Genomic DNA, 25,091 nt, shown 5'->3' on the forward strand with positions numbered 1-25,091 from the left:
AGTCCCGAGCGGCCGGCCGGCTGGCTGAGGCGGCGTCCGGATGGGTCAGAGGGGGAGGACCGGTGTAATGCTGCAGGGAGGAGTAGTGAAGAGCTGCGGGCTAGCCGCTGAGGCCAGCCGGAGCCGCGGAGCGTCCTGAGCGGCCGGCCGGCTGGCTGAAGGGGGCGCCGGATGGGTCAGAAGGGGGAGGGAACCAGTGTGATGTTGCAGGGGGAGCTGGGCCAGAGCCGCGGAGTGTCTTGAGCGGCCGGCTGACTGAGAACGGCGTCTGGAGTAGGTCTGTGGCGGTGTGGGGATAGGAGGGGGGTCACGGTGTGCTGCTGAGGGGGGGGGAGATAGATCCGAGGAAGGATGGCCGGCGTTCTAGGTTATGTGCCCAGATGTCAAAGCAGTCTTTGGCTACCTGCCAAGCCTTTCTGTTCTCTGGAGTATTATGCTTTGTGAGTTGTTTCTGGGCAATACGTAGACTATGACTGGTCTCTAGGTATGTTTTGTGTGTAGTCTTCTTGTAGGCTGATACGAAGGATATTATCCTTCCTCGAAGGAATGCTTTGCCTGCTTCCCAGAGCAAACTAGGATTGTCAGCGTGAGAGCTATTGTTATGCGTGTATTCCTTCCAGGCCTCCTTCGGCATAGACTGAAAGCCTTCATTTTGGATAGGTGTGATGGGAAGCACCATTGTCTAAATTCTGGGCGGGTTTGGAGGTTATCCAACAGAACTGAGATAGGGGAGTAGTCAGAAATGTCCATGTCATGGATGTGGGAGTCCCTGACCATGTGGAGCAAGGAGGGAGTGCATAGAAAATAGTCTAGCCTGGCAAATGAGTTATGGACTGGAGAGAAAAACGTGAAATCTTTATCTAGGGGGTGTTGAATTCTCCACGTGTCAATCAAGTGGAGGGCATTCACCATGTGGTAAAAATTGGAGAATAGGTCTCATGTTAACGGTCTTAATTGGTCACGAAAGCTGGATCTCTCTTCAGAATTGTTGATAACTGAATTAAAATCGCCTCCTATAAGATGGGGGAGGGTGGACTCAGTCGCTAATTGAGTTGTGAGGTTGGTGAAGTAGGATTTGTCTGGGGAGTTAGGTGCATAGATGTTGGTTATGCTGATTTCTTTGGATTGGAATTTAAGGTGGATTGATGCTGACCTTCCATCCTCGTCGCTATCTACTGATAATATGTCGCATGTTAATTTTTTATGAAGAAGTATGATCGTACCTGCTTTGCGGCCTTTAGATGCAGACCCTATCACCCTGCCTACCCATAACTTTTGCATTCAGGAAAAATCACTTTCCGCTAGGTGCGTCTCCTGGAGCAATGCTATGTCAGATTTTAATCTACTTAGGTGTCTAAGGACCTTCATTCTTTTAGTAGGGGAGCGTAGCCCCTTAACACTTCAGGATGTTATACATATACTGGCCATGGATTAGGTTGAATGGAGATAGTGCATAGGGTAGAGTGTGTATATTACCTGTGTGGTACAATCTGCCCAGGGAGGCTGGCAAGATGTTGTAATTTTCCAGATCCTTAATCGGGGGAACCATCCTTTCTTGAGAAAGTGAGGCAGGAAGAAATAGAAAAGGAAAGAAAAGCAAAATAGAGAAAACTTCGAGATATAAACATTTTGGAGACTTCACTTTTTTCCGTATGCTCATTACACAGCCTTACAGACCATAAGTCCGCAAGCCAGAGAGATGTGCTATAAGGGTACGGTATCCCTCCCCAGAGAGTAGGGTACATCCCAGAGAGGAGCTCCACAATCCCATGGCTTGCAGAATTTCCCTATTGGGCGAGCCAAGAGGCCAAAGAGCATAGTGGCCTCACCAGAAAGAAGACCTGTAGTGGGTTCTGGCGGCGAGGAACATAGCAATGAGCATAGCAAAAACATTGGGAAGAGTACATATGAACTAATTGTATCTTGGAACATAGGAACAGACAATCAATAAATCAATGAAAGAAAATTCAATCGGGGAGTAACATGTGGCCTTTCTAGGCTGACACTCAGAGTATAAACCTAGATACTGTTGAGTCCTGGCAGATCAGGGCTCCAACAAGAAGGATACGACCGTTACTGACACTGGTGATGGGCTTTCTTTTAGCTGATATCAGCGATGAGTGAATTGATCGAGTGAGGAGGTGTGTTTTAGGCATTTTGGCGGATCTTTCCTGGGGCTTCTTTGCTGCCTGGGTCCACTTCTCACCTTTTCTGCGTATGTGTCAGAGGATGGGTGCTTGGCTGGTGATGAAAGTGTGTGCAGAAAAGCAGTTGCCTGTTCAGGAGATTGAAATGTGAGCTTCTCCCCATCTGGCAGATAATCCAACACTAGGGTGAGGCAGAGACAAAGTCCAAGAGCAGGCTGGGGGTCAAACACGGGTAGTCAAGCAGGCAGATGATCCACACTAGGATGAGGCAGAGGCAAGTCCAGGAGCAGGCCGAGGGTCAAACAGGGGTAGATCAGGCAGGTAGAGAAGTCCAGAAGGGCCAAGCACAAGAGAGGTGCAAGCAAGGTCGAGGTCGATCCGGGTCACAACGGGCAGGCAGAGGTACATAGGTTCAGGAACAGATCACAGGAGCTGAAAAGACAAACCAGCAACAAACACAGGACATGGCTGTCTATATATAGGCCCACCAGGGGAACGTCCCATTGTGCGCTCACGCGTTCGTACTGATGCGCTGTGTCGTGCACCCACGTGAGCTGATCCATTCGGGACACGCGTTCGTACCCGCTGATTGTGTAACGGTACGCGCTGATGTGCAATTCTACCACGCAGGCGCATGGGGAAATGCCTATACTGACAGGCTCTGATTCTGACATTCCCCTGACAGTGCCCCCCCAAGGGGCAAACTCCGGGTGCCCAACCTAGCCCAGATCCCAGGATGTCTTCTGTGAAACTCTCGCACTAAACGAGGGGCATGGATATTGCTAGCAGGCTCCCAAGAATTGTCCTCCGGGGGATACCCTTTCCACTTAACTAAGTACTGTTCCCGTCCCCCCCTCCGTTTGTAATCTACTATTGCCTCCACTTCGAATTCTTCTTCTCCTTCAATCCTGACTGGTGGGGGAGGTAGTTCTTCTCCTCCTGGGAAAGAGTTGGGGGTGACCAGCTTTAGTAAAGAGGCATGGAACACCGGATGTATCCTATAAGAGCTAGGCAAGGTCAGTTTGAAGGCCACGGGGTTTACAACCCTCTTAATCTCAAAAGGACCAATGAATCTTGGGCCTAGTTTGTGTGATGGGCAAGATAATTTGAGGTTTATGGCCGATAGCCATACTTTATCTCCAACCTTGAAACTTGGGTTACTTCTTCTTCCCCTGTTATAGTACTCTTCATAGCTTTTTGGGGCTTTCTTCATTGTTTCTTGAATCTGCAAAAAGTTTGTTTGGATAAAATGTATACGGTCTTGTACTGCAGGAGTTGAGACTTTGGGAATGGAATCCAGGAGAAAAGAAGAGTGAAAACCATAGTTTGCCCAGAAAGGTGTTTGGTTGATGGCGGAATGTATAGAATTGTTGTAGACGAACTCTGCGCACGGTAAGAGAGAAGACCAGTTGTCTTGGGAACAGGAGCAGAAACACTGAAGGTATTGCTCTAGAGATTGATTTGTTCTTTCTGATTGATTTGTTCTTTCTGTCTGGCCATTGCTTTGTGGATGATATGCGGAAGAGAGGGATGTCTTGATTTCTAAGGACTTACACATATCCTTCCAGAATCTTGAAGTGAACTGAATCCCCCTATCGGATACAATGTTGTGAGGAACACCATGGAGTCTTACTACTTCTTTTATAAAGACTTCTGCAGTTGTGGAAGCAGAAGGGGTGCCTACTAGGGGCAGGAAGTGGGCCATCTTCGAAAGGCGGTCGACAACCACTAAGATAGTAGTAAACTTCTCCTAAGGTGGCCGGTCAACAATAAAGTCCATAGAGACGTCTGTCCAGAGACGTTCAGGTACAGATAAAGATTTTAAAAGTCCCCACGACTTGGCATTGGATCCCTTATTACGTTGGCAAGTAATGCAAGATTGTATATATCTTTTGCAGTCTTGTCTCCAACCCGGCCACCAGAAAGAGCGATTAATTAGTTCAGAGGTCTTCTGTATACCAAAGTGTCCTGCCAACTTGTGATCGTGAAAAGTTTGTAGAATCTGAAGTCTTACCGGGGGTGGAATGAATACCTTGTCCTGGGCCCAAAACAGACCGTCTTTCTTTTCTAGGGAGGATACTTCAGGTTCCCTACATTGACTGGAGGCTTGTCTAATAACTGACCTAAGATTGGGCTGAACGAGGCTAAGAAAGTTGTGAGGAGATAGAATGGTTCCAGGTTCTTCTGATCCACTGGTTTCTGGGAACATACGGGAAAGCACGTCTGCCTTGGCGTTCTTAGAGCCAGGTCGGTAGGTAATATGAAAGCTGAACCTGGAGAAGAACAAGGCCCAACGGGCCTGAAGAGGTCTGAGGCGTTTAGCTGTTCGAAGATACTCTAGGTTACGGTGGTCAGTGAAGATCATGATGGGTTGAGATGCCCCTTCCAGCAGATATCTCCACTCTTCTAAGGCAAATTTTATAGCTAGTAACTCTCGATCCCCAACATCATAATTTTTCTCCGGAGGGTTGAGTTTACGAGAGGCAAAGGCCACCGGATGGAGCAGGGCTTTTTGGCCACTTCTCTGAGACAGGATTGCCCCTATTGCTGACTCCGAAGCATCCACTTCAAGCACATAGGGTAAGACAGAATTGGGATGTTGGAGAATAGGAGCCGATATAAAAAGTCTCTTTAGTTCATTGAAGGCTTCCTGAGCTTCCGGGGACCATTGGAATCTAGTCTGCTGGCGAGTTAGTTGAGTGATAGGGGAGATAATAGAGGAGAAACCGTTAATAAATCTGTGATAAAAATTGGCGAAGCCAATGAATCGCTGAATTCCCTTCTTATCTACGGGAGCTGGCCATTCTTGGATGGCCCTAACTTTCTGCGGATCCATTGCGACCCCTCCTACTGAGATAATGAACCCAAGGAACTGGATGGTGTCCTTCTCAAAGTCACATTTTTCCCCCTTTAAATATAGACCATGTTTTCTGAGGATCGAGAGTACTTTCTTCACATGGGTGCAATGTATTTCTAAAGTGGTGGAAAAGATCAGGATGTCATTGAGATAAACAATTACAAAGTTATCTAGATACTTACGGAAGATGTTGTTGACTAAGTATTGAAACGTAGCCGGGGCATTGCAGAGGCCAAAAGGCATCACCAAATATTCGAAGTGCCCAAATCTGGACCGGAAAGCTGTCTTCCATTCATCTCCTTCACGTATCCGAACCAGATTGTATGCTCCCTGGAGATCTAATTTGATGGAGACTTGAGCGGCTTGGAGATGCTGGAAAAGTTCAGGAATAAGGGGGAGCGGGTACCTGTTCTTGATGGTAATTTTGTTAAGCTCCCTATAGTCCACACAAGGCCTCAAGGATCCATCCTTCTTCTCGACGAAAAAGATTCCTGCTCCAGCTGGGGAAGAAGAAGAACGGATGAATCCCTTTTCAAGATTTTCATTGATGTAGGAGCGAAGGGCTTCTAGCTCGATCTCTGATAGAGGAAAAATGCGGCCGAAAGGGATCTCGGATCCGGGTAGGAGGTCAATAGGACAATCATAAGGTCGATGAGGTGGTAGACTGTCAGCTTTCTTCTTGTCAAAGATGTCCAGTAATTCGTGGTATGCTGCGGGACATGTTGAAGGTTATCCGGTGCTGGTTGTAGAGTTAGACAAGGAGCTGTTCTGTCGTACCTTGGTGAAAGGCAATGCTGAGAGCAGTACGTAGAAGAGAAAAGGACTTCTTTCTTGCTCCAACTTATCTGAGGATCATGGGCCTGCAACCACAGAAACCCCAGAATGATGGGAAACATAGGTGAGCTTATAATGTCAAAGCGAAGAAATTCTGAGTGGTCAGAGTCCGTGCAGGCGAGGATAGGCTTAGTTTCCTACGTGACAAGCCCAGAGCAGGGTAGGGACCCATCTGCCAGATGGATTTGTGGGTGTTGCTTCTTGACTTGTAGAGGAATGTGCAGGCTTTTGGCTAAAGATGCATCCAAGAAGCAACTGCAGGCTCCTGAGTCAACGATGGCTGGCAACCGGACCTTCTCTTCCGCCACCTGTAATGAAGCCATGAGAACAAGGTGAGACTGGCTTGAACTAGCGACTTGAAAGTTTGTGGCAGACCGTGGGTGGCACTTACTGGGTCTAACAGGACAGTTGCTTAGGAAGTGACCGGATCCTCCACAATATAGACAAAGGTTAGCCTGGCGCCGGCGGAGTCTTTCGTCAAGAGAGAGTGGGGATCGGACTAAACCCAGTTGCATGGGTTCACCATGGGAGGATGAAGAAGAGGCTGTAGAGGGTGCAGGAACAAGTGGTACCCGCGGCATCATCAAGTGGGTCTTGGGGACTGAAAACGCTTGTTGCGACGCTCCCGTAAACGTCTGTCAAGTTTAATAGCGAGCTGGATCAGGTCTTCCAGGGAGACCGGGGTGTCTACTCGAGCCAGTTCATCCTTTAGAGTCTCTGAGAGTCCTTGGCGATACTGATATTTTAGAGCGGCCTCATTCCAATTGGTGTCCCCTGACCATTTTCGAAATTCCACAGTGTAATCTTCCACCGGTCTTTTTCCCTGGGTCAGGGTATGCAGGATGGACTCAGCCGTGGCGGTGCGCTGTGGATCGTCATATAGCTGGGCCATGGAGTCAAAAAATGTATCTGCTGAATCAAGGAGGGGGCTCTTATGCTCAAGAAGGTTGTGAGCCCAGGATTGCGGTTCGTCAGAAAGCAAAGAGATGATAAACCCCACTTTCACAGTTTCAGAATAAAAAGTCCTGGGTTGAAGGGCAAAGTATAGTAAACAAGCATTTCTAAACGCCCTGTACTTCTTCCGGTTCCCGGAGAATCGTTCCGGAATGGGAACCCTGGGTTCAGGTAAGACCATTACTGCTGCAAGAGCTGGGTTAGCTTGATCCCGAGAGGAAGATGTCCAACTGGCAGATGCTGACGCGGTGCCCGAGGGGCTAGGAAACGTAGTTAGATGTTGGAGATGACCCTCAATCTGGAAATAGCCGTCTTGGAGTCTCTGAACAGTCTGGGTGAGGGCTGTAACCTGCTGGCAGAGTGCCTCAAGGGGTGAGCCAGCTCTGTCGGCCTCACTCATGGCTGGTTTGTACTGTCAGGTACTCACCAAGGCCGAGTTGCTGAGAGAGGCTCCCCTTGCAGCTGGGCGCACGATACCCTCTGGGAGAGGCACAGCGGGTATTGGGCATGAAGAAGCATGGGTCACCAGCAGGTAGTAAAGTAGCTGGGAGGTTCTTCAGGTAGAGAAGAGATCCGTGCAGGGTGGATGACACCTCACCGGAGCCGACTGAGCACGAATCTGGAGATGAAGGCTGAAGCCGAATGCAGAGGGTCAAACACAAGGCAGAAGTCCAGGAACAGGCCAGGGGTCAAACACGGGTAGTCAAGCAGGCAGATAATCCAACACTAGGGTGAGGCAGGGACAAAGTCCAAGAGCAGGCCAGGGGTCAAACACGGGTAGTCAAGCAGGCAGATGATCCACACTAGGATGAGGCAGAGGCAAGTTCAGGAGCAGGCCGAGGGTCAAACACGGGTAGATCAGGCAGGTAGCGAAGTCCAGAAGGTAGCCGAGGGTCAAGCACAAGAGAGGTTCAAGCGAGGTCGAGGTCAATCCGGGTCACAACGGGCAGTCACAGGTACACAGGTTCAGGAACAGATCACAGGAGCTGAAAAGACAAACCAGCAACAAACACAGGACATGGCTGTCTTTATATAGGCCCGCCAGGGGAACGTCCCGTCGTGCATGCACGCGTTCGTACTGAAGCACTGCGTCGTGCACCCACGTGAGCTGATCCGTTCGGGACACGCGCTCGTACCCGCTGATTGTGTAACGGTACGCGCTGATGTGCAATTCTACCAAGCAGGCGCATGGGGAAATGCCTATACTGACAGGCTCTGTTGCTGACATTCCCCTGACAGACAGATACCACTCCATCCGTAGTAACACAGGGGATCTGTGGAGGCTGTCTGGCTGGGGGGAGGGATGTCCCAAGGCTTAATAAGCTGATATCTTTCTGCTGGCTAAGCGGAGCCGCCGGTCTCTCTGCCTCCTACATACGGCGCCGGAACCGGAAGTTGTTACCTTTCCTTAATGGTGCACTGAGTAACTCTGCTGGCAGCTGGGAATGATGCAGGACAGGGTTCATTATTGTTGGAGCTTGTTCCACCACCATGCCTCCAAAATGCTAGAGGTGATTCTGCCATAGCTCTCTCCTCCACCTCACCTCTTCTTCTTTCTCTATGGCCTCTTCTGCAGATTTTTCCTCTGAACCAGCTGTGCTCCGTAAGCGTTCAAGGGGCTACGCAAGCAGTCAGGCAAAAAAGATGCTATGCAGTGCTTTAGTTGGTCTGCTTAGGGGACAGGAGCCACACTGGGGAAGAAATTCTGTCAGCTCTGCAGGGGCAGACTCAGAGGTGGTTGATGCCATGCCAGCTTCAGCCAGAAATGGTTGTATGCGACAATGGTACCAACCTTCTCTCCGCCCTCCGACAGGGACACTTGACCCATGGTCCATGTTTGGCACACATCCTGAATTTGGTGGTGCAGCAGATCTTGAGTGGGTACCAGGCTTAAAGGATCTCCTGAGTCAGGCCAAAAAGTCTGTGGTCATTTCCGACGGTCATACAATGCCAGTGCTTGGCTGGCTGACATTCAAAGGGAATGCAACCTGCCCACCAACCGCCTCATTTGTGACATGCCCACCAGGTGGAACTTAACGTTGGCAATGCTGCAGCAGCTGTACATGCAGCAGAGGGCCATCAATGAGTACCTGTGCAAGTATGGCACCAGGACAGGTTCAGGGAGGCTTGGCTTCTTTTTGCCACGCCAGTGGCTACTGATCAAGGATGCATGCACTGTCCTGTCACCATTTGAGGAGGCCACAAGGATGGTGAGCAGTGACAATGCATGCTTCAGTGACACTGTCCCTCTTGTCTTCCTGTTGGAGCACACGCTTTGTAGAATAATGGACAGGGCACTTGAGGCAGAACAGCGAGAGGAAGAGGACTTCCTTACCTCTCAAGGCCCCCGTTATCCAGATAGTACTCCTGCAGGCCCGCTAAACACACAGGAAGAAGAGGAGGAAGAGGAGGATTGTGTCAGCATGGACGTGGAGGATAACACTAAGCAGCAGTCTTCATGGGATGGTTTTCAGTCCCCAGAAACCCAAGGAGTTGTATGTGGCTGGGAGGAGGTTGTTACAGATCATGTGATACTTAGTGACCCAGAGGACTCAGAATCTAATGCCTCTGCAAACTTATGCTGCATGGCCTCCCTGTTTCTGCAAAGCCTGCGAAAGGACCCTAGGATTCGTGGTATCAAGGAGAGGGATCATTACTGGCTAGCAACCTTTCTTGATCCATGTTACAAGGGTAAGGTTGCAGAACTCATCCTGCCTTCGCAGAGGGAGCAGAAGATGAAACATCTTCAGGAGGCCTTGAAGAAAGGTTTGTGCAATGCATTTCCAGACCCTGGGAAGTTACAATTTTCTGATGCTGGAGTGTTGCTGAGGCTTCGTTCAGTCAGAGGAAGAGCAGTGGAGAAGGTGACCAGCTGAGCATTGCCTTTAAACTATTTTTCAGTCCTCAGTGCCAAGGTCTGATTGCTTTAAGCAACCATCACCAGCATCTGCATTACATGGTGCAGGAATATCTAGGGGCAAGAGCAGACTTGGAGACCTTTCCAACAGAGCATCCACTGGGTTACTGGGTCTTGAGGATGGACCACTGGCCAGAACTTGCTCAATATGCAATTGAGCTGCTGGCCTGCCCTGCATCCAGCGTTCTTTCTGAACGCACATTCAGTGTTGCTGGATGGTTTGTAACGGATCATAGAGTGCGCCTGTCCACAGACTCCGTTTATAGGCTCACGCATTCATAAAAATGAATCAGTCTGGGATCAGCAGCTATCAAGCACCTGATGCTGATGTAACTAATTTAATTTTCTATGGATGTGGGATCCCTTGAAGACTGCCTATGCTGTGTGACTATCCTATTCCTTCTCAATCTTGATGATGCTAGCTTCCAACAATATTTTTGGTTTAGGGCACCACCACCACCCAAGGCCCATTTTTCTGCCCTTGTTTATCAGGGGCATGTAATTCCAAATCTTGATATAATATTTCACAGCAGGGCCCGTTCCTGCGCCCAACAAGATTAACTGTGAGGGCATACAGTGTTCTGGTACCACCACCATCAAAGGCCCAATTTTTCTGCCCCTGTTTAACCACTTCAATACCAGGCACTTATACACCTTCCTGCCCAAGCCAATTCTCAACTTTAAGCGCTATCTCAATTTGAATGACAATTGCGCAGTCATGCTACACTGTACCCAAACAAATTATTTATCATGTTGTTCCCACAAATAGAGCTTTCTTTTGGTGGTATTTGATCACCTCTGCGATTTTTATTTTTTGCGCAACAAATAAAAAAAGATCGGAAATTTTGAAAAAAAAAAGTTTTTCTTTGTTTCTGTTAAAATTTTTGGTAAATAAGTATGTTTTCTTCTTCAATAATGAGCACTGATATGGCTGCACTGACGGGCACTGATAAGGCAGCACTGATGGGTACCAATGAGGTGGCACCAATGAGGTGGCACCGATGAGGTGTTACTGATGAGGTGGCACTGATGATGGACACTGATAGGCGGCACTCATGGACACTGATAGGTGGCACTGATGGGCACTGATAGGTGGCACTGATAGGCACTCATAGGTGGCACTGATGGGCACTCGTAGGCAGCACTGATGGGTACTTATGGGTGGCACTGATGGGTACTTATAGGTGGCACTCATAGGTGGTACAGATGGGCACTGATGGGCATGGATGGGCACTGATAGGTGGCATTGATGACACTGATGGGTGGCATTGCTGGGAATCACTGATTTTTTTTGTTTTAATAATGCTGCCAGTCAGTGCCCATTTGTGGGCACTGATTGGCATTGATTGGGCATATGTTGGCACATGTGGATGGCCATGGGGAATGTACCTGGCCATCCACATGTTATGTGCTTCCCTGGTGGACCTGGCAGCTTCCCTGGTGGTCTGAAGTGGGCATTCAAGGGGGGGCTATGCTATTAAACAATCAGCACAGACCCCCCTGTCAGAAGAGCCGCCGATCGGCTCTCCTCTACTCGCGTCTGTCAGACGCGAGTGAAGAAAAGCCAATCAACGGCTCTTCCTGTTTACATCGTGATCAGCCGTGATTGGACACAGTTGATCAGAGGCTCTTTACCAAGATCGGTGTAACAGTGTGTCAGACTGACACACCGCACCACCGATCACCTCAAAGCGCACCCCCACGGGCGCGCGACGGCTGTTGGGCTGTTGTACTGCAGGACGTCATATGATGCCCAGTCAGGATAACTGAACCACCGCCCGCCCGTCATTCTGCTATAGGCCAGCGGGACGGTGGTTCAGTTATCCTGACTGTAATTACAGTTTTTTATATAATATTGCAACCCATTCCTACGAACAGCAAGAGTATCTGTGAGGGGTTACAGTGTTGTGGGACCACCACCACCCCCCAAGGCCCAATTTTTCTGCCCCTGTTTAACAAGGGCATGTAATTCCAAATCTTGATATAATATTTCACAGCACGGCCAGTTTCTGCACCCAACAAGAATTACTGAGGGCTTACAGTGTTCTGGTACCACCACCACCACTATAGGCCCAATTTTTCTGTTCCTGTTTAACAGGGGCATGTAATTACAATTTTTCATATAGTATTTCACAGCAGGGCCCGTTCATGCGCTCACCAAGAGAAACTGTGAGGGCTTACAGTGTTCTGGTACCACCAACACCTAAGGCCCAATTTCCTGCAGAGTATATAGGGCAGGCTGTATAGTATATATACTGCTATTCAGAGTATATAGTGCCTGGGGGACCCCCACGCCATCTTTTTTTAAAATTTGGGTGCAGGGTTTCCCTTAATATCCATACCAGACCCAAAGGGCCTGGTAATGGACTGGGGGGAGAACCCATGCAGGTTTTTTTCAATGATTTTCATCTATATTGCTGGGACCGGACAATACATTATAGCCTTGAGCAGTTTTAAATGACTTTTTTCCTTTAGAAATGGGGTATTTCTCTAAACACAGGAAAACTGTGCCACTTTAAAGGCATAATATAGACACCCCCAGGCACGATATTTAACCTGTTCTGGACCAGCCGCCGCAGTTATACTGCAACAGGTAGGTCTGGCTGCGCAAAGCGTCGTAGCTGTACACCGCACGCCCCACCGCCGGCCGCGAACATCAGATACGATCAGGAACCAATCAATCCCCAGGCCCAGGCCAATGATATCTGGCCTGGACCTTGTGATCGGTCCTGACGAATGAGATCCTTCCCCTGTCGTGTAACTGTAAACACTGACAGGGGAAGTGATGTCATCTCTCCTTGTGTCGGTCTTTTCTGTTCCAGATCAAGGAGATATAACATCTAAAAGTGAGTTGTACAACACTACACTGACACCAGGTCATCTAGGCACACAATTCACCCCCCGATCACCCCCCCAGTTAATCCCTTCCCCACCTGTCACTGTGTCACCCAGTACATCAATTAGATTTTTTTTGATCAATGTACTGGTGTCATTAGTAAAAAAATCAGCGTTTGGGCAATTACCTCCCCAATAAAGGTTTAACCCCTTGATTACCCCGTCACCTGTGATCACTGTATAAGTGTCACGGGTGATGCAGTTTAGCTAGATTTTTTTATAGCATCAGGGCACCCGCCGTATTTTGCCCAATAAAGGTTTAATCGCCTGATCAACCGGCGGGTGATCAAAGTTAGGTTTTAGCGTCAGATAGGGTCTGCGTCACCCCAGGCAGCGTCAGATCAATGCCAGTAGCGCTAATACCCTCGCACACACCATACACCTCCCTTTAGTAGTATAGTGTCTAAACGGATCCATATCTGATCTGATAAGATCTATACTAGCATCCCCAGCAGTTTGGGGTTCCCAAAAATGCAGTGTTAGTGGGCTCAGCCCAAATACTACCCGCCCCTCCGCCCCGCCCAGCCCAGCCTAGCCCACCCAAGTGCAGTATCAATAGATCACTGTCACTTACAAAAACACTAAACACATAATTGCAGCGTTCGCAGAGTCAGGCCTGATCCCTGCGAATGCTAACAGTTTTTTTTGGTAGCGTCTGAATCAGTCGCTGACAGTCAGGTGCATTTTTTCTTGTGAGTCTCACTACTGTACCAGTAAATTTAGAGACCAAAATGTCAAATCGAAGGTACGGTAGTGAAGAGGCCTACACATTTCTGAGCATGACAGGTAGTGAAGAGGAAGTCACTCATCTGTCAGATTCAGGCTCAGAATATGAACCTGTAGTCAGCAGCGGCACCCTGACAGATAGCTCTGATGATGAAGTTGTGGTCCCTGCCAAGGTCAGGCATACCAGACCCCGATCTTCTTCTGCTGTCGTTGAGGTGCAAGAACCGCAGGTAACTCGTATGGAGCAGAGAGCCAGTACTAGCACCACTCATTCTTTTGGTGAACTGGCAAGCACCAGCGGCCTAGTACATCCTGGTTGTACATCCAGCACTGCAGTATCACGTGGTGACATGGCGAGTCCCATAAGTGCAGTTCAAGCTGGCGAGGTGGCAAGCACAAGTAGTGTCCCACTGCCACCAAGAAAACAAACACAGGCCCATCAAGCCCATAGTGCTCTTCCTGCTGCATTCGCCAATTCTAATTGGGAGCCCACCACTTCTGCAGCACCCCTACTTCCCCCATTCACTGGCCAACCCAGAATTCAGGTGGAAACAGTTGATTTTATGTCACTTGATTTTTATTCACTGTTTTTTACCAAAGATGTCTATAGATCTAATGTGGACCAAAGCAATTTGTATGCTGGTCAATTCATTGCCGCTAATCCCCAGCTGACCCTTGCCAGAGATTGAAAACCAATTACGGTTTCCGAATTTAAGACCTTTCTGGGCCTATCCCTCCTCATGGGCATAACTAAAAAGAGTGAGTTTCGGTCATATTGGTCCACTGACCCAATTCATCATATGCCCTTGTTCTCTGCCTCCATGACCAGGACACGATACAAGTAGATCTTGCGGTTCATGCACTTCAATGACAATGAATTCTGTCGTCCTCAGGGTGACCCTGGATTTGATCAGCTCTACAAAATTCGGCCCCTTGTAAACCACTTAAACCAACATTTTGCAGCCTCATTTACTCCCGATCAAGTTGTCTGCGTTGATGAGTCCCTGATTAAGTTTTCTGGCCGCTTGTCTATTAAACAGTATCTTCCCAGCAATCGTGCCAGATACGGGGTCAAGATGTATAAGCTCTGTGACAGGGCAACAGGCTTTACATATAGTTTTATGGTTTACAAGGGAAAAGATAGTCATGTGGAGCCAGAGAACTGCCCAGACTACATAGGGAGCACTGGTAAGATAGTGTGGGACTTGGTGTCACCCTTATTCGGAATGGGGTATCACTTGTACGTGGACAATTAATACACGAGCGTGCCACTTTTTAGTCACCGTTTTGATTATGGAATTGGCGCATGTGGCACCGTGTGATCTAATCGCCAGGGCTTCGCCCAACAGCTTGTAGAATCCTGACTTAGATGGGGGAGAGAGCCTGCTTGAAGTGTAATAATTTGTTAGTAGTGAAGTGGAGGATTCATGGAATGTTTTCGTTCTGTCCTCGCTTCATGCAGACACGGCAGTCCAAATTCCTACAGCGACTGGTGTTGTGGAGAAACCCCTCTGTGTCTACAAATACAACCTTAACATGGGAGGGGTGGACCTCAACGATCAGTTGTTGGCACCTTACCTAATTGCCCTTAAAGGCCAGATGCTGGTAAAAAAGTGTCAGTTTATTTATTTCAATTGGCTTTGCTGAACGCTTTTGTGCTATACAAAGCTTCAGGATGGACTGGATCCTTCCTTAAATTCCAGGAAGAGATCATCAGAGCCCTTCTGTTTCCAGACGGTGCTCTTGCCCAACTTCCCAATGCCAATGCAGTGCGCCAGCTGCATGAGAGGCATTGTCCTTATGTCCTCCCTGGTAGCCCTACCCAAAGAACACCCCAAAGAAGATGTCGCGTCTGCAGTAAACGCGGATTTATGCATGACACCCGCTAGTTGAGTATTAGCGTAGGGTACACCATCACACAGTCCTAGGCACACTAACACAGGGTCTGGGGGTCTTCAAAGATGCGATGGCCATCACATTTTGAGAGACCCTAATCTGCAGCATTCAATTTACAGTTTTTTTACAGTTTTTATAAATGTGAAAAAAAAAACAGACAAAAACACTGTCAATGCAGTGCACCAGCTGCATGAGAGGCATTGTCCTTATGTCCTCCCTGGTAGCCCTACCCAAAGAACACCCCAAAGAAGATGTTGCGTCTGCAGTAAACGTGGATTTAGGCATGACACCCGCTAGTTGAGTATTAGCGTAGGGTACAGCACCACACAGTCCTAGGCACACTAACACAGGGTCTGGGGGTCTTGAAAGATGTGATGGCCATCACATTTTGAGAGACCCTAATCTGCAACGTTCAATTTACAGTTTTTTTACAGTTTTTATAAAAGTGAAAAAAAAACACACACAAACACAAAAAAATATAAAATAAAAAATCCAAAAAGAGTTGTGGTTGTTTTTTTCTTCTCTCTCTCTATTGTTCTCTCTCTCATGTTCGCTCTCTACTCTCTGCTCACTATTGTTCTATATCTATCGTTCTCTCTCTCTCTTTTATTTTTACTATGTTTTATTATATTTTCTTTGCAGGTATGGTATGTTATACTGTAATGTTTGTTTTATTGTTATCCATCATTTGAAAAAAAAAAAAAGAGCATATATGCCAAAACATTAGGGGCAGATTGTCCCCATGCTTCGGCATATATTTTTTTAGGCACAGATTGCAATGTTTTATTTTTACTATGTTTTTGTATATGCTATGCAGGTATGGTAAGTCTTACTATTATACTGTAATCTTACTTTTTTTTATTGTTAACCATCATTTGCTTAGCAGGTACGCCATTCAGATGCAGCAAGGGTTTATATATCTTGACAGCAACAGCGTTTGCTCCCACAATACATAAAGCCATGACTCCAACACTGTTGGAGGTGATTTCACCACCGCAGTGGATGAAGGGCGGTATTCTAATGGTGGGCATACCCACCGATCAATCTCTTTTTTTTGTTCAGCCCACAAGTGGTTAAAAGAGTGGGTGATGGGTGATGTGTGACATAAGCTTCTAAATGTTGTGCATAAAATGCCAGGACAGTTCAAACCCCCCCAAATGATCCCTTTTTGGAAAGTAGACACCCCAAGATATTTGCTGATAGGCATGTTGAGTCCATGGAATATTTTATATTTTGTCACAAGTTTCGGGAAAATTACACTTTTTTTTTTTTAACACAAAGTTGTCACTAAATGATATATTGTTTAAACATGGCATGGTTATATGTGGAATTACATGCCAAAATACATTCCGCTGCTTCTCCTGAGTACAGGGATACCACATGTGTGAGACTTTTTGGGAGCCTAGCCACATACAGGACCCCAAAAACCAAGCACCGCCTTCAGGCTTTCTAAAGGCGTAAAATTGTGATTTTACTCCTCACTACCTATCACAGTTACGGAGGCCCTGAAATGTCCAGATGGCACAAAACCCCCCAAATGACCCCATTTTGGAAAGTAGACACCACAAGGTATTTGCTAAGAGGCATGGTGAGTATTTTGCAGATCTCATTTATTTTTGAAAATGAAGAAAGTAAAGAAAAATGTATTTTTTTTTCCTTTTTTAAATTTTCAAAACTTTGTGACAAAAAGTGAGATCCGCAAAATACTCCACATGCCTCTCAGCAGATAGCTTGGGGTGTCTACTTTCCAAAACGGGGTAATTTGGGGGGGGGGGGGGGTTGTGCTGTCTGGGCATTTCATGGCCTTCGAACCTGTGATAGGCAGTGAGGAGTGAAATAAAAAATGTACGCCCTTAGAAAGCCTGAAGGCGGTGATTGGTTTTTGGGGTCGTGTACGTGCTTAGACTGCCAAAAAATTCCACACATGTGGTATCCCCATACTCAGGAGAAGCAGCAGAATGTATTTTGGGGTGTAATTCCACATATAAACATGCCATGTTTGAACAATATATCATTTAGTGACAACGTTGTGTAAAAAAAAAAAAAAAAAATTGTAAGTTTCCGAAACTTGTGGCAAAATATGAAATATTCCATGGACTCAACACACCTCTCAGAAAATAGCTTGAAGTGTCTTCTTTCCAAAATGGAGTCATTTGGGGGGGGGGCTGTGCTATCTTGTCATTTCATGGCCTCCAAAACTGGGATAGGTAGTGAGGAAGTCAAATCACAATTTTACACCCTTAGAAAGCCTGAAGGCGGTGCTTGGTTTTCAGGGTCCTGTACACAGCTAGGCTCCCAAAAAGTCTCACACATGTGGTATCCACATACTCAGGAGAAGCAGCAGAGTGTATTTTGGGGTGTAATTCCACATATAACCATGCCATGTTTAACCACTTCCCGCCCGCCCTATAGCGGATTGACGTCCGGGAAGTGGTTGTGTTATCCTGACTGGACGTCATATGACGTCCAGCAGGATAACATGCCGCAGCGCGCCCCCGGGGGCGCGCATCGCGGCGATCGGTGGAGCGGTGTGTCAGTCTGACACACCGCTACACTGATCTTGGTAAAAAGCCTCCGGCGGAGGCTCTTTACCACGTGATCAGCCGTGTCCAATCACGGCTGATCACGCTGTCAATAGGAAGAGCCGTTGATCGGCTCTTCCTCACTCGCGTCTGACAGACGCAAGTAGAGGAGAGCTGATCGGCGGCTATCCTGGCAGGGGGGGTCTGCGCTGATTGTTTATCAGCGCAGCCCCCCCACAGATCACCCCACTGGACTACCAGGGATGCCACTAGGACCACCAGGGAAGGGGCAACGTGGATGGCCAGGTATGTACCCCATGGTCATCCACATGTGCCCAATCTGTGCCAATCAGTGCCCACAAATGGGCACTGATTGGCACTATTATGCCAAAGATCTGCCCAGCAATGACCAGATCTGCCCAGCAATGCTATATCAGTGCCACCTGTCATTGCCCATCTGTGCCACCTGTCATTGCCCATCGGTGCCACCTGTCAGTGCCCATCGGTGCCACCTGTCAGTGCCCATCTGTGCCCATCAGTGCCCACCTATCAGTGCCCATCAGTGCCACACATCAGTGCCACACATAAGTACCCATCAGTGCCACCCATATATGCCAATCAATGCCACCTACGAGTGCCCATCAGTGCCGCCTATGTGTGCCCATCAGTGCCACCTATGAGTGCCCATCAGTGCCGCATACCAGTGCCACCTATCAGTGCCCATCAGTGCCACCTATCAGTGCCCATCAGTGCCGCCTATCAGTGCCCATCATCAGTGCCCGTTAGTGCCACCTCATCAGTGCCACCTCATTGGTGCCACCTCATCGGTGCCCATCAGTGCCGCCGTATCAGTGCCCATCAGTGCAGCTATATCAGTGCCCATTATTGAAGGAGAAAGCGTACTTATTTACAAAAAAATTTAACAGAAACAAAGAAAAACTTGTTTTTTTTCAAAATTTTCGGTCTTTTTTTATTTGTTGCGCAAAAAATAAAAACCGCAGAGGTGATCAAATACCACCAAAAGAAAGCTCTGTTTGTGGGAACAAAATGATAAAAAAATTGTTTGGGTACAGTGTAGCATGGCCGCGCAATTGTCATTCAAATTGCAACAGCGCTGAAAGGTGAAAATTGGGCTGGGCGGGAAGGTGTCTAAGTGCCTGGTATTGAAGTGGTTAAACAATATATCATTTAGTGACAACTTTGTGTATTTTTGGGTATAATTTCACATATGTCCATGGCATGTTTGAGCAACAGATCATTTAGTGACAACTTTGTGTCTGGGAAGGAAGGGGATGAAAGTGCCCAGTATTGAGGTGGTTAAGGAGGTAAGTTTTTTTTTACAATAGTTATTCTATTATTTGATACTGTTTTTTTTTTTTATTGCTGTTATATCTACAGATCAGATCCAATGTTCCGCGAGCTGTAGATCGGAAAAAAAAATTTCAGGGGTTCCCCGAGATCTCAAAATTTTTGCCAAGGGTTCCCTGAAGGCAAAATGGTTGAGAAACACTGCACTGGGCAGTGGTATTACTACTACTGCAAAATGTGCCAGCTTCCCACTGTTTGTTAGGGAACTGGCATCGATCAGCACCCTAAAAAACAGTCATGTGTCCCTGTCTGACTCAATTCAACTGTCAGATGGGGATTCATGACAGACAGGTGAATGTAAAAAAATAGGGGATAGTAAAATAAAACAAAAAAGGGTGCTGTGTGCATTTCTGGTAAATGACAATACCTGGTATACCTGCACTTTGTTTACATTCAGCTGTTACAAGGAAGCAGTCATTCACAGTTAATAAACATCAGGATCTGATTTATCGGTGGGGGTTTTCTTTCAGTGGGCCTCGTTCTTTGTAATTGGTGAAGATCTGCATTGCTGAACAATGTAGTTGACAATAGATTTACATTGTGAGACGTCTTATTTTTTTAAAGAACTTGTAAAAAAGTGCCACTCCAATTATTTGATGTCTACTTTGTTTGTGAATAAATAGGGGTACTGTTAACTGTTTGTTAAAAAGGTGTGTTTTGTTCTCATATAGATCAATGGACAGGACTGAGTGCCAGTAAAAAATTCCTCTCCACTGGTAAATTATACACTGCATTTTCACAGTTCCGGAGCCAACCAATCCAAGTTTGGCTGAGCTTAGCTCTCGAATGGGGCCGCACTGCAGCCCCAAGCCAAGCACTTGCCTTATAGTTGCGATGTGATCCCACAATATACAATTAATGTTTGGAAATTAAGAAAAAATTTTGAAGAAAAAGTAAAACAATCCTGCATCAGGAGGCAGCAGTAGTACCTCCTGAATACCTTCCAGCCACTGCTAAACCACTCTTTGAAAAGTGATCTACTGCAGATTGCTTTTTAGAGGGCAGTAAGTATTGCCAACCTGTCTGAACAGCAGTTTTTTTTTTGCTTTTGGGATAAAGGTTTTACATTAATTAATACAAGCTGGCCATTTTAAGCACCCCTGTCAATGTTAAATGGTTTGTCTGAAACCTTTAACTACCACTTTTGCTTGACAGTTTGGTGCAGTAAAGGGAGTTTAAAAACAACAGACTTACTGGCAGGATGAAAAGGTAAAAAATAAAGAAAAAAAATCCTAGAAAACAAATGCTTCCATCACATCTATTAATTGGTAAGCTACAGTATAATACATGTTTGTCTGTGGGTTAGATATCACTTTAACCACTTCAAGACTTGACTGTTTCTACCCTTTCCTGCCCAAGCCATTTTTCAGATTTCATTGCTCACACATTGCTCAGTCATTCAGTCATGCAACATTTTTGCTACATAAAGGAAAAAAGACTGTTTTTTTTAGTTTTTGTTTTAAAATTTTGCAGATAAATAATCATTATTCATAACTTTAGGTCAAAATGTATTCTACTACATTTCTGTGGTAAAAATGTCAGTGTATATTATTTAGTCTGTGTGAACGTTATGAAGTCTACAAATAATGGTATACAGTATACTGTATATTTGAAAATTGATCATTTCTTTTTTTTTATCAATAAATTTTTATTGAGTATTTCAAAAAATTAACAAGTTACAGAACATAAAAGAAGGTAATAGTGATATACATATTGGTTTGATATACATCCAGAAATGGAGTTCATGAAGTTAGTTTTCAGTAATTAATCTATACCTACAGATAATGTTAATACTGTGAAATAACCTCGTGTGTCATCAAAATCAATAGGGCCATATTGACCAACATTTGTCGCACATTTTGATGAGTTTATCGTTAGGAGACGTTCGAAAGTATAATTCCTGTTAACAGCTTTGATGATGTCTGTTATGTTAATGGCTGTTGTGGATTTCCAGTTGCGTAGGATTAGAGATTGTGTCTCTAGCAGTATATGTGTTATTACCTGTCTAAAGTCTGTATGAAATTTCTCCATGTTTAAGTGTAAAATTGCCATAGCCGGGTCTGGGGGTGTGAGCATTCCAGTTATAGAGGAGAGTAGTTTAAATACTTGGTGCCATATACTTTTCACTGTAGGACAGTGCCAGAGCATGTGTAAAAGGGATCCGGTATGTCCGCATGCTCTCCAGCAAAGTGGTGAAGTTCCGAGAAAGTAGCTTGCTAGCCTATATGGGGTGTAGTGCCACCTATTAAACATTTTGATTGCTAGTTTCCAGTGGTTAACATAATGAGAAGCTTTGTGTATTTCCCTGAATGAATGTTGCCATTGTTCTGTTGAGAAGGTAGTGCCTAGTTCCTCCTCCCATTTTCCCATTGCTGTAGTTTTTATGAATGTGAGTTTATCCCTTATGTGGTTATAGAAAAAGGATATTTTTGTGTTACTGTCAGCAGTTGAGTAAAATTGCCATAGTTTGCATGGAAGGGTTATAGTTGGTCTAGTGTGAGATTTAAGGAAGTGTGTGATCCCCATACATGTGAACCTCCTATCACTCGGAAGGTTGTATTGTGTCATGATCTGATCTATAGATTTGAGTTGTGGTTCTTTGTAGAGATCTGAGATATGTGTGGTACCTTTGTGTGTCAGATTCTTGACCTTCAATAGTGGAATTTTTGTCTCTAGTAGTGTCAGGGGTAGGTTGTAGTGTATCTCCTGTATGTCTTTATGTTTCTGTTCAAGTATGAATTCCTATGCTGTTAGTGATATCTGCACTGGGGGAGTTAAGGATTTCATGTTCCATGGTGACCACCTATCGCTTAGCAGTAAAGTCAGGTCTTTTTCGGTGCTAGTGCTTTTTCAATATCCACCCATAATGGTGTGTCATTGGTTTTGAACCAGTGTTTGGTCTGGTCTAATCGAACTGCCCAGAAGTAGTCATATATGTCCACTAAACCCGCCCCTCCTATTTTTCTGTGGGATGTGAGGTTATTTCTTGAACATCTGGCTTTTTTACCAATCCATATATATCTCCAACCTAAATTTATTATACTGTTGATATAGTGAAGAGGAATGTGGATTGGCAGAGCATGGAATATATACAATATTTGTGGTAATATCATCTTGTAGGCTGTAATTCTACCATGAAATTTCATTGTTGGACATATTCCTGAGTTGGGCCTCCAGTTTGGCTACCAGTGGGACCATGTTAGTTTTGACAAGCGTGGAGGTTTTGTTTTTAAGTGTGATACCGAGGTATGTGATGCCTACTGAACTCCACGTGTAAGGTAGTTGTGACTATAATAATTTGCGTGTGGGGGGTGGTACACCAAGATCCAGTATAAATGATTTGTTGAAGTTAACTTTGTAGTATGAAACTTCCCCAAATGTACTAAGAATTTTGTGGGCTTGCTGTAATGATGTGGCCAGCTTAGTCAAGATTAGGGATGAGCCGAACACCCCCCTGTTCGGTTTGCACCAGAACATGCGAACAGGAAAAATGTTCGTTCGAACACGCGAACACCGTTAAAGTCTATGGGACACGAACATGAATAATCAAAAGTGCTAATTTTAAAGGCTTATATGCAAGTTATTGTCATAAAAAGTGTTTGGGGACCTGGGTCCTGCCCCAGGGGACATGGATCAATGCAAAAAAAAGTTTTAAAAACGGCCGTTTTTTCAGGAGCAGTGATTTTAATAATGCTTAAAGTCAAACAATAAAAGTGTAATATCCCTTTAAATTTCGTACCTGGGGGGTGTCTATAGTATGCCTGTAAAGGGGCGCATGTTTCCTGTGTTTAGAACAGTCTGACAGCAAAATGACATTTTGAAGGAAAAAACTCATTTAAAACTACTCGCGGCTATTGCATTGCCGACAATACACATAGAAGTTCATTGATAAAAACGGCATGGGAATTCCCCAAAGGGGAACCCCGAACCAAAATTAAAAAAAAAAAAATGACGTGGGAGTCCTCCTAAATTCCATATCAGGCCCTTCAGGTCTGGTATGGATATTAAGGGGAACCCCGGCCAAAATTTAAAAAAAAAAATGACGTGGGGTTCCCCCTAAATTCCATACCAGACCCTTCAGGTCTGGTATGGATTTTAAGGGGAACCCCGCGCCAAAAAAAAAAAAAAAAACGGCGTGGGGTCCCCCCAAAAATCCATACCAGACCCTTATCCGAGCACGCAACCTGGCAGGCCGCAGGAAAAGAGGGGGGGACGAGAGTGCGGCCCCCCCTCCCTCCTGAACCGTACCAGGCCACATGCCCTCAACATTGGGAGGGTGCTTTGGGGTAGCCCCCCAAAACACCTTGTCCCCATGTTGATGAGGACAAGGGCCTCATCCCCACAACCCTGGCCGGTGGTTGTGGGGGTCTGCGGGCGGGGGGCTTATCGGAATCTGGAAGCCCCCTTTAACAAGGTGACCCCAGATCCCGGCCCCCCCCTGTGTGAAATGGTAAGGGGGTACATAAGTACCCCTACCATTTCACGAAAAAAGTGTCAAAAATGTTAAAAATGACAAGAGACAGTTTTTGACAATTCCTTTATTTAAATGCTTCTTCTTTCTTCTATCTTCCTTCATCTTCTGGTTCTTCTAGTTCTTCTGGCTCTTCTGGTTCTTCCTCCGGCGTTCTCGTCCAGCATCTCCTCCGCGGCGTCTTCTGTCTTCTTCTCCTCGGGCCGCTCCGCACCCATGGCATGGGGGGGAGGCTCCCGCTCTTCTCTTCTTCTTTTCTTCTCTTCTTCTCTTCTTCATTTTCTTCTCCGGGCCGCTCCGCAATCCATGCTGGCATGGAGGGAGGCTCCCGCTGTGTGACGGCGCTCCTCGTCTGACAGTTCTTAAATAACGGGGGGGGGCGGGGCCACCCGGTGACCCCGCCCCCCTCTGACGCACGGTGACTTGACGGGACTTCCCTGTGGCATTCCCCGTGACGTCACAGGGAAGTCCCGTCAAGTCACCGTGCGTCAGAGGGGGGCGGGGTCACCGGGTGGCCCCGCCCCCCCGTTATTTAAGAACTGTCAGACGAGGAGCGCCGTCACACAGCGGGAGCCTCCCTCCATGCCAGCATGGATTGCGGAGCGGCCCGGAGAAGAAAATGAAGAAGAGAAGAAGAGAAGAAAAGAAGAAGAGAAGAGCGGGAGCCTCCCCCCCATGCCATGGGTGCGGAGCGGCCCGAGGAGAAGAAGATAGAAGACGCCGCGGAGGAGATGCTGGACGAGAACGCCGGAGGAAGAACCAGAAGAGCCAGAAGAACCAGAAGAACCAGAAGATGAAGGAAGATAGAAGAAAGAAGAAGCATTTAAATAAAGGAATTGTCAAAAACTGTCTCTTGTCATTTTTAACATTTTTGACACTTTTTTCGTGAAATGGTAGGCCCCCTTACCATTTCACACAGGGGGGGGCGGGATCTGGGGGTCACCTTGTTAAAGGGGGCTTCCAGATTCCGATAAGCCCCCCACCCGCAGACCCCCACAACCACCGGCCAGGGTTGTGGGGATGAGGCCCTTGTCCTCATCAACATGGGGACAAGGTGTTTTGGGGGGCTACCCCAAAGCACCCTCCCAATGTTGAGGGCATGTGGCCTGGTACGGTTCAGGAGGGAGGGGGGGCCGCACTCTCGTCCCCCCCTCTTTTCCTGCGGCCTGCCAGGTTGCGTGCTCGGATAAGGGTCTGGTATGGATTTTTGGGGGGACCCCACGCCGGTTTTTTTTTTTTTTTTGGTGCGGGGTTCCCCTTAAAATCCATACCAGACCTGAAGGGTCTGGTATGGAATTTAGGGGGAACCCCACGTCATTTTTTTTTTTAATTTTGGCCGGGGTTCCCCTTAATATCCATATCAGACCTGAAGGGCCTGGTATGGAATTTAGGGGGACTCCCACGTCATTTTTTTTTTTTAATTTTGGTTCGGGGTTCCCCTTTGGGGAATTCCCATGCCGTTTTTATCAATGAACTTCTATGTGTATTGTCGGCAATGCAATAG

Source organism: Aquarana catesbeiana, linkage group LG02 (assembly GCF_042186555.1).
Source record: "Aquarana catesbeiana isolate 2022-GZ linkage group LG02, ASM4218655v1, whole genome shotgun sequence".
In the NCBI taxonomy this organism is placed as follows: Eukaryota; Metazoa; Chordata; class Amphibia; order Anura; family Ranidae; genus Aquarana; species Aquarana catesbeiana.